Genomic DNA, 11,761 nt, shown 5'->3' on the forward strand with positions numbered 1-11,761 from the left:
ATATCATGTAATGTTAATATTCCTACAGCACAGAAACTTGCAGTAATATTGCAGAAACGTTGCAATATTGTAGATTGCGTTGTAATATCGCTACAATATTGCAGGTATTAGGAATTGTAATATATACCTAATTTGTAATATATACCTAATTTGGAGACACTAGAGTATAGCACTAAGCTACGCGCAGCGATATGTATATATAATGAAAGTGTTTTTATTTTTTTTCTACGTGCTCTACGAGTGGAGATATTGCGACGCAAAATACGAATCTGAAATTTTTATTAAGAAAAAATTAAGAAACGTCATCGTCGTCGCCGCTACGGAGGAGGGAAAATGTCCTTTTGGAATTTTTGGCGCAAGAGGCAAATGTGGCGCTAGCAATGCATGATCACATCACACATGGTCAGCGAGCGTTGCAAGCGACGGTTCTGCACATTTTACACATTCTACATTCTACAAAGATTATAAGTTAAAGTTATTGACGTTATTGTTATTTTACGGTAACGCGATCGCGGAGGAGTTGAATGAGTGCAATTGTGGCTAAAGTTATATTATATAATATATAATATTGGATTCCGGATACCTCAAATATTGATAAAAATACTTTTAGTCGATGTATTTTTGCGTAATTAAATGTCTAGGTTATCCAAATAATATCGAGATTATCGTTGAGGAACTGTAAGCACATTTGTACGACACCCTTAATCGGGTTTAATAACAGTGATGAAAATATCTAATCGATGCATTTTGTATAAAAATAAGTTTTTTTTGTATAAAAATAAGTAAAAGTTTGACAAAAAAAAGTGTCGCTCTGCCTCATGAACTGTGATTAGTCATTGAAATCGATGATTATTAAAGTTAAAAAGTTGATCACACCAACGAAATATTGTGAAATATTACAAGTATACACTGCAGACACTGCAGTAAAATTTTCATTCCTCTGCTTTATTTAGATCTATCGGAAGAGCGGCTAACATTGGTTCCGCATCCGCAAATTCAATGGGACATGGGAAAATGAATTCCTTCGGATCAATTGCTGGATTCACACTGGATCCGACATGTATCGTACGATGCACTGCAACCAATCAGAAAACAGGATTTACTTCGTATCATCGACACGAAATAAAATTCTACTTTCTAATTGGTTGCAGAACATCGTACGATGCACGACAGATCCAGTGTGAATCCAGCAAATAGGAAAATGAATTCCTTTGGATCGGAAATCACATATACATACAGGGACATTGCCGATTGTGTTTTATGTACTCATTTTAATTTTGATTTGCATTTTCGCCTTTCTATATATATATACGATATTCATATTCTGATCATATTGATCTCCGTATTTATCTGGAGACTTAATTAATTACCTTTAGGATTATGTTTGGATTCTCACCCGAGTACTACTCAGGTATCACTCTATTTTTGTTATTACCGAATGTTAAATAAGAATGTCATAACACTCGGAAAACACTCAGGTGGGAATCCGAGCATGCTTCAGCATGTTGATTAAGGCTCTGCGCATAATAGAAGGAATAAGGAATTAGGAATAAACGATTTCAACCTATCTGAAACCGTGTATTCCGATGTATCCAATTTCTGATAGGAAATTGAATAAGAGATAGTTTTCTCCGTTTAAATCAACTTAACGAGATTAGTTCTTATGAGTATATGTTGTACATGTACAGCTGGTCACAGAAAGGTGGCAACACTTTTTCTTCAATGAGTTTCGAAACGCAGCTTGCTCTTTGAGTGATTGGTTCTTACTCATGGATCTATAAATAAGAACCAATCGCTCGGTGAGTAAGCTGCATTCCGAAACCTATCGAAAAAAAAATGTTGCAACCTTTCTGTGACCGGCTCTACACGCAAGCAATCTGCAAAAGAAATAAGGTCGCAGACTTTTGCATGATGCATAGAGCATCAGCGAATCAATTAATCAGAATCTTTCCTTTCCTTCCATTCCATGGAAAGAAGAACTGTTTTTACATGAAAAATTTTTCTATTTAAATTAAATTTTTTCGTTTTATACGGTTAACTCTTTAATTCTTTGTGATAACACTTAAATTGAGCAAGGTAACGCAATTTTGTGATAATATAATAATTTAATATAATATTTTGAAGGAGATTTAAATAACTACTACTCCAGTTGGAAGAGAAAAAGACGAATTTAAACCATTTGGATTTGAATAGGAAGATCCTTCAATAAGATATACTTGTATACGTATATTTAAATTTCATTTCATAAAAATTAAAGATAGTACCATTTGGATTAAATAAATAAGAATAAAGAAAGTATCACTTGGGTTTTACTTTTGATTTCGATAGTAGAATTTAACTTGGCGCCACAGTTGTTGATATCAATTCTTTTATACAAATGATACATATCATTATGTTACGTACAAACCCTTAGAGATTCGGTGAAGGAGATAATGAGAGAAATAGAGAGGGTATGGAAGGACGGCTAGATTCAATCTCACAGATATAGCCTGTCTCTAAATAGCCGATCCCAGTCGATCGGCTCGGGATCCAATTGAGAAGTTGGAAGCTGATTTAAAAGAGGAGTGAGAGGAAATCCTTCTTCGAGAGAAGAAGGGAGAGGGAATCGTTCCTCGAGAGGAGGAGGGGAATAATTTAAGATTTCTCGGATGGCGGGATCGATGACAGGGGGAGAGGTGAGGTCTAACCGTTGTGTCTGATTTGATACTGGCGAATAGAAGAGGACCTCAAGAAAGCGATCGCCGGTTAGTTGTGGTGGCACAGTTGTGGCTTGGCCATGCGGACGATACGAGTTTTCGCGGAGCTTGTCCGATCCCTCTTTTCAGTTCTGTTAGACCGTTATCAGATGGCTCCGTTCAAGTCTCGCAGAAGCTGACCATGCCAATCATAATTGCAGCAGAAGAAAAGAATTGTGGTATCTGTAGGATGTAACAGCCTTAGACAAATGTTAAGGTGTGAGAATGCAAAAAAAAAGATATCGATTCTTTTCTTTCGACAACTTAATGGGTTTGACTGATAACGTCGGATCCACATTTAAGTGCTATTTCTTACCTGTTTGGTTTATTAGAGAAGCAGGAAAGAATAGGACGTTTCTAAAATTCGCCTCTTCAGTTCTTTCGTCTTTCCATTTTACAAGTAAATGTCAATATCCTGGTATACATATATGCGTATTATATATAAAGAGGATTAGCATTTTGATATCCGTCAGTAAGTTTGTAACTGTCATTAAGAAGTAGAGAAGAAAGATAGGGTTCTTTTCGGAATTATTTCGTGCTCCTTGTTATGCCTACTTACAATGCATATAAATATCTATACTAAGGTGCTCATTGAAGGATACTCTTGCGCATACAATTTACGCTAAGATTTGCCAATTTTTGCTGGAAAATTTGTTTAACTCTATACATATATGTATATATGTATATTTTAATGTGAAATATATATTATTTTTTCCCTTTTTTTTCCTTTAGTATTGGTAAGTGAATGTTGGAATATTTAATAGAATGACTACCTGAAAGTCATCAACCCTCCCCCCCCCAAAAAAAGATTTATTGCATCGATCCGTGCAATGATCAAAGGTACTCCCCATCTCCGGTCTAAAGTGTCTTATCGGTGTGCCGAAATCTTTTGATGCGGCTTCAATACTTATTCCTCCGCGGCTTGACATTTATTGTCGTTTTACCGCAGGTCGAACAGTTTTTGCAGTCGTCCACAGACTCTATGGACGAGGCAAGGGCCGTGTAGCATCCTTTATTTGAGATTTCTGCGTGGCCGCAGATTTTTATCGAGATGCTTTAGCAGACAGTGTCCTTTCAGTGATATAACTTCCATTTAATTGAAGTATAAAAATCTTTATATGATCTATTAACGAGATATTAACGTTTAAAAATAACGCACGTTCTCCTGACCTATTATTGCCGAAAGTACGGCCACCGAACGCGCAGGCCGCGAGGAGCAGGGCTTAGCGAGCCTCTAAGCTCGAACGGCGTGGCGCGCCTGGCCATTCTCGCTCCTCGTGACCCGCGCGCCGTGCGCTCGGTCGGCTGTACTTTCGACAATAATAAGTTGGGCGCACGCGTGTATTCGGCTATCTTTAAACATTAATCTCGTTAATTATTGCGAACATTGCTTGCAAAATGGTACAGGACTTTTCTATTCAGTTTAGTCCACTCTACCTGTTCGGGACGAGTGGGGCCGTATATTCATACCATCCTGTATATATATATATATATATATATATATATATATATATATATATATATATATAATATTTTTATATATATATATGTATATAAAAATATATATTTATATATATATGCATATAAAACCTTTATAATATATATATATATATATATAATATATATTTATCACGTATGAAAAGAAGAACATAAAAAAACCACCGCACAAGTTATAGTTTGTGATATTTAATTATCATTACATTAATAAAAACATTAGACGTTTCGGTCACAATCAGGCCATATATATATTTATCACTATTTTTTTAATTATTATTTATTTTATTATTATTTATTTCTTCTAATTTTTTTGTTATTATTTTTCTCTTTTTGTATGTGTGTGTGCGTGCGCGCGCGCGCGCGTGTGTGTGTGTGTGTGTGTATATTATATATACATATATATATTTTTATTCTTATTATTATATAGAAGGGTTCGTGCCCGCTCTCAACTTATCACTATGTTGGACGTAACCTAAAGTAATCAATGTTTCCTTTAAATCGATTTAATGATATTCGCGAGCATCACCTCCGCTACGGATTTCTAGCTTAATTAGCGCGGCTTCATTTTTTATAATTCCCAAAATGGACATCCGTCCCTCTTGTTGATTTATGAGGAATCTGGTCAGGTCCCTTGCCTTTCTTGGCCAAGAGCCGGAGAAGGAAGCGGTGTGAGCCAATCCACAGGGAATCTCTTGCTATTTTAGCTGGCAAAATCTGTCTTCCAGAAGGTGCACCTCAAATAGATGGCGTTCCACGTTATGGCCCCAGTCTCGTAGAGAAATCGCGACCGTTTCGTCTTCGTTGACGTCTGTTAATTCCGTGTTGCTATCCTCGGTTTTCACGAATGGCTACTTCTCTGACGATGGCGCAACATGTGTCCCTTTCATGTCATCCTCCGGGTTAGTTCCTCAAGCAAGTCCTGAAAGTCTTCGCTGCCGGTCTTCAATTGGACCCAGAACATAGGTGAGTCCACTTTTACGACTTTCACTGCCATCGAACTTCGCGCCAATAGTTTGGTATTAAAGCATTCGATTTCTATACCATCTATAAGAAAGTTCCCGTAGTATTTAAAATGCCCGCATAGCACCGCATGCTATCTTAATTATCCATATGTAAATATGAATTATATATATGTAAATATGAATTTTATTTATTTATTTATTTATTTAAATATTTATACATATAAATAAATAAGTCCTCCATTTATTACGGTTGAGTAACCCTGTATGCCTCTTGCCATGGTATTGAGGATTGCAGGTCGCTCCGCGGGGAACATTATGTGAGCCTTGAGTTCTTCCAAATCACTTTGTGAATATATTCCATTGGTCGCTAGTGCTCCTGGACTGATGCATTTCCATGACGGTTTAGTTGAAGGCTTCATAATGGTGGGTGGTAATGTCTCCGGTTTAGGCATAATTTTATACTATGAGTCTCCCAAAAGAATAGATGCAAAAGAATTACAGGAATCTGAGTTCCGTGACGTGTTAATACATGCGTTTGCGGGGTTAGAAAATATATCTCGTTTCCTCGTATTACTGGAAGCTGCTCGTAACATTCTGTGGTTCGAGCTAATTTTACTTCGCTCGGTACACATTTTATCATGTGAATTACTTCTGCCAAAAGTGCCAAAATATATCCAGATCCTTTTATAAAATGATACGCGAAAACGTCAGGTGATTTAGCGGCTTTGAATGACGCATTCTGCATCATACGATATTCAAGTTGACATTATTGCAATAATATAGTATATTTCTGTATAGTTGATTAATTTGAATGCGAACATGTCTTTCTACATATACGAATTTTGAATTTACGTATGTGAAGATATTGATATTTACTGCTACAAAGCCAGAGCTTTTAAAAACTTGAGCACCAAACGTCGTTTGGAAAACGTATTATTAATTTTGGATGTTCGGTTCTGGTAAGTCCATAGGTCCATATGTCCACAGGTGGTATATGTTCCAGTGCTAGTTAAAGACAGAATATTGATCGTGGTTATTGAGTAGACTGTTTGAGATCGCTCATTGGTAGCGTCAAGTTTTATTAGCGTATCCATTGTATAGTACGCCATAATCGGTACCTCTGCAATGATCGACAGGTACGGGATTCCAAAAGATATTCCCTCCCTCTATGTCAGTGCAATGAGTGAAACTTAGTTCACAGGTTACTCCTGACCTGAGGTGTATACGGTTTGTGTTTATCCGAACGTCAGTAATGTAATCTTGTAAGGTAATTTTGAGGGTGCCTAATACAATAACATTTTCCCAATTTCCACAAGAATCGGAATAAGTACTGCCGGTACATGCGCCGTCATTGTCAACATACCCGGCCAAAATTATTGGACGTAATGCAGCCTGATTAGAAAGCACCCTGTGAGTTCCAGTTATTTCGAAGTTTCCATACGTATACATGCGTCGACATGCATCTAGAGATATATCGGCTATGTATGAGATTTGTCCGTTATATACGTCCATCGTATGTGAAAACATTCCGCTTCTTTTTACTGTACGATCTATTTCGATTTTACATTGTATTATTTTCACAGATTTAAAATCGTTGAGTTGAAGTACTTGTATATAGACTTTGCTAGAGTTTACATTCTGTGGGCGAATATCGCACTCTTCGATGTTTATTAATGATAATGTAGTTAAATTTCTCACATTAAACTAGTTCATAATAATTAAACAAATTTAATCGACATTTCAGATGATAGATTGTTGCATCAAAGAAATAACCGTCGTATTTATATTAATGTGGACTCAAAGAACTTACGGAATAATAGGATCTGAAATGTCGATTTGATTTGTTTAATTATTATAATCTGGTTTAATGTGAGAAATTCGCAAGCGGTTAGGGTGAACAATGCGACTATTTTTCTTTATCTTAATTTTAACATTATTTTTATTTAAAATTTCCAAGACTTCATGACGTCCAGTATATTGATCTTCACATTTTCCGGGTTTTGGTCCCTTTAATAAAAATACATGATCTCCAGATTTGAATTTTTGTGGATTAATTTTCTTGTCGTAATATTTTTTTATTTAACTTTAGCTTCTATGATGTTTTCACGAGCATTTGGTTGGATTGCATGGAGTTGTGTAACTAAATTTATTAGATAATCATCGTAATTAGCTAATTTGTTTTCAGAGTTTAAGAGCTCATTTGACGGTACTCTTGTTATTTGACCGAAACACTAATTCGTAGGGAGTATGTTTCATAGCCTCATGGACGCAAGTGTTGTAAAATTAAACATGGCTAAGCTGATCCATCTGTCCTATTGTTTTTGCTCGTTTGCGTATTGTTTCAAGTATTCTCCTAATGCGTGATGTGATCGTTCTAGGGATCCATTTGACTGAGGGAAACAATTGTACGGAATTTACGGATTCTGAATATTTTTGCTATTTTCTTCATTAATTCACTGATAAAATTTCTCCCTTGTTAATATAGCTTTAGGCGCTCCTAATACGCAAATAAATCTGTCGACAAAGGCTTCTGCTATTGTTTCTGATGTCTGATCCGGCAAAGGTATTCCCATGTAAAATTTAATTAACTGGTCTTGCAGGGTTAAGATATATTCATTCCTCTTTCAATTTTAGATAAATATCCTACGATATCCATGACTACTTTGTCAAAAGACGATTCTGATGTATCGGTGATTGTCATAAGTTGTTTGGTTTTTACTCGAACTAATTTTTTTTAACTGACATTGTAAACATTGTTGTATGTATCATTGAACATCGGACTTTAGATTTTCCAATGTATTTATGTTTTACTCTGTTATATGTCTTTGTGACACCTCGGTGTTCTCCCATAGGGCATTTCTTTGATATTCGTAGATCGAAATCTTTAGGTGGATATTTAACTATTAAATATTGCATAATTAATTTGGTTGTTGAATCCACAAAAACTAATTGCAAACTAATGCGGTTTTGATACTGCTCCATGGCACGTTGTTAATATAATCGGTTTTAACAATGCTAACAGTCTCTAATTTTAAGTTTTCAGTGATAAACGGTAAATTTATTACGGCGGAAATCTAGGTGAGAGTTATCGTTGGTCCCTCACGCTGATAGGCAAGGCTAAATAGTAGTGTTTTTTGTATTTTACGACTTTGGCTTTACCTAGAGCGAGATCTCCTAAGCGAGGGATCTCATTTCTTTCAAATAGATTTTGTGACCTGAGTCCAACGGTGTCGACAAAATATGCAACGTTATCCTTTTGCAAAAATAATAGCTCGCGAGACTCGAGAGTATTGTTTTTGATTATTTGGTCGTTAACAATAATAGCCTCCGTTTTTTCTTTTAATTTCTGGATTTTATGTCCTTCCTCAAATTCTTCTTTTTCTTGATTTTCCTCTTCATTGTCGCTTTTTGCATCGCCTTTTCCGTCCAATGAGTCATTTCTGTCTTTTATTCTTTTCGTTTCATTCTCTTGTTGTGGGAAATCTCTGGATAGCTTATCTTGCTGGGCGTCCCTATTTTTTGTTGTTTGGCTTCGAATTTGCATTTTATTATTTCGAGGAGTATTGCGCGTTGTAGCCTTTTCTATAGTTTGTAGCTATTGTGACTTTTCTGTCTCCTTTTGTGTAATAGATATTGAATTCGTACCCTCTTCAGGTGGATTATCGTCTCGTAATAAGTCTTCAAATGGTTCGTCATCAGTCGAATATAATTTAAAATCCTCGTCCTCCTCATCTGATTCCTTTAGCATTTTAGAAATTGTTTCTGCATCTTTTGAATTATTAAGGTTCAAAAGCTTGTGATGATTAATTATACTGCAGTTCGCTTCTTCAAGGTCTACCGGATTTTGTAATAATGTATTGGCATTTACATTAATTTTATCTGTTTTATATATCACATCGTAATCGTATTCAGCTAATTTTAATCTCCATTATAGTATTCGCATGTTGGCGTCCTATGCATTTTTAAACCAGAGAAGAGATTTTTGTGGTCCGTTACTTTACTTTAATTACTAAAGTAAATTTCTGTCCATATAGATATGGTCTAAAATGCTTGACACAATACACTATGGCTAAAGCTTCATAAATGTCGTATTTTATTTCATTTTCGTTAGAGTTCGCGAAGTATATGCTATCGATCTTTATTTATCTCTCCTTGTGATAGGATGCCTCCAATTGTGCTATTCCGGAAGCATCAGTAGTTAATATAAAAGATTTGGAAAAATCAGAATATTGTAAGACAAATTTTTCGCACAATTTCTGTTTTTATGTTTGGAAGGACTTTTCTATTGTTCATTCAAATTTAGTATCATTTTTTAACAAATTGCTGAGTTTGGTTAATTTATAGGTCGCATATTTATAGATAGATCATCCGTTGTAGATATTTGGTGTTGTAATATATTCGTTGCTGACAACTTTTCTCCAGAGATGTGAAATCTGTCCTGGCTGTCAGTTTATAAATTTCATTACATTTGTTTTTCCTGGAAACTCAAATGCTCCAAACGCAATAGTTCTGTAATTTCTGTGAGTTTATCCTTTCCGATTTTTTCCGATACAACTAAGCATTCGCGTGGAATATTTTTCGTAGGTTCGTTTTGACGTTCCTGTTCAGTTCTTTCCTTATGTTTTGACTTACATTTGCGTATGAATTTGTCTATCATTTCTTGAGATTGATTTTGTGTAGACACTAGAATTTTTGAAGATGATTTATTTCCCTTTGAATTATGAACATTTATATAAGGATTACATGATTGTATTCTTTCTAGAAGTTCGTCGATAGTAATATGAGAGGAATCACTTTGATGATTATCATTTTTTGCGGACATTCCAACCCTTGGTAATTTAATTTTTTTTTTAGAGTGGAGCTCTTTTCCTTTGGCTCTCTTTGACAGAATTACATTGCATAGCGAGATTTGGTTATTTACCTCCTTGCAATCGACAAGAGTAGAATTTAACAGGGAAGTATGGAAACTTTCTTCTGCGATTTTAGAATTATTTAATTCTTCAGCAGAAATTTGGTAACTTTCCTCTCCAAAATTTTCTGGATTGTTTAAATTTTCAGAAGAAATTTGGTAACTTCCCTGTCCAAAATTTTTTGAATTATTTAAATTTTCAGGAGAGGTTTGATAACTTCCCTCTCCAAAATTTTCTGAATTATTTAAATTTTCAGAAGAGATTTGATAACTTCCTTCTCCAAAATTTTCTGGATTACTTAAATTTTCAGAAGAGGTTTGGTAACTTCTCTCTCCAAAATTTTCTGGATATATATATATATATATTATTAGGTGTTGGAATTAATTCGTAGCGTTTTACAAGTGATGGGAAGTACTTTCATTAATGTATTTTTTAATGCTCATGTGAAATAAATAACATTCTTTCATTAAAAAACGCTACGAATTAATTCCAACACCTAATATTTAAATTTTTAGGAGAGGTTTTCTCTCTCCAAGGATTTTGGATTCTAGGATTTCGGGTTCAGAAGAGATATAGAAATTATAAAAGTAATAAGGCTCAATAAATTAAAATAAATAAAAAGACAATGGGCTACGAGCCTAAAACAATCATCATAAATTAACAAATTTGTATTAAATAGTTAAAAAATAAAATAAAACATGTCATGAATTTAAAAATATGAAATTTAATTTGACCGTCAAGTAAAAAACAACACAAACGTTTCGATCTCTGTTGGATCATTTTCAATGTGACGCAAAAATAACAATAGAAATGTTACATAGATAAAATATATAAAAATTAATTAAAAATTAATTCGCTCTCGGACAGTATCAGCTATAAATCTCGCTCCAAAATAAATTGAAAATTATACAAAAGTTGTAGTTGACAACAATGTGTTCCTCCGGATAGTGTATGTAGAATAAGGACGAACATGTTTCTTAGCAAGTACAAAATGTAATAATAAATTACGACAGGAATAAAAATAAAAATAATAAGAAAAGTAGAAATCGAGTCGCAAATAATAAAAAGGAAGGTACAAAACAAGTCGCAATAAAATTAAAATTAAAAGAAAAAGGCAAAAATTATTTTTGATATTATAAGACATAAGTCTGTGATATTATATGTACATAAGTTATTAATATCGATAGAGAAAGTGTAAAGTGTCGTCATTCATTATATATATATATATATATATATATTGAGTTTAGTACAGATAAGTTAAGAATAAATACCTTATTATGTGTGTCAAAATGATGTGTTATTGATTAGACAATGCGATGAGAATTGAAAATGATCATCTCTCTAGGAAGCTAAGAGATAAAGTAAAGTAGATATAGAAATATTCTCCTCGAATATTTCGAATAGAATTTTTTCTTGATTTTTTAATTCTTCTCAATTAATTTATTCTCATCAAATACCTCAAAATTTTCATTTATTTTTCTATTACTCTTGTCTCCTGTCATAACGACTATGCCTCCGTTCGTAATTCCGTCATTATTTGAACTGACATCGTTACTAAAGTCTTTGAAATGGATTTGGATATCCCTTGGAACTTTGTGCATTTGCAATTTTGTTTTGATTATCACGTATTTCAATGCTTGCGTTATCGTTGTTAAAT

General features: G+C 34.3%; 1 pseudogene; it reads right to left on the reverse strand.

The window, feature by feature from the left end:
* Positions 1-4,579: 4,579 nt before the first annotated feature.
* On the reverse strand, positions 4,580-10,016 carry LOC147908790 (uncharacterized; annotated as a pseudogene).
* Between the last annotated feature and the right edge of the window lie 1,745 nt (positions 10,017-11,761).

Source organism: Acromyrmex echinatior, chromosome 8 (assembly GCF_024713525.1).
Source record: "Acromyrmex echinatior isolate Ae372 chromosome 8, ASM2471352v2, whole genome shotgun sequence".
Taxonomy (NCBI): Eukaryota; Metazoa; Arthropoda; class Insecta; order Hymenoptera; family Formicidae; genus Acromyrmex; species Acromyrmex echinatior.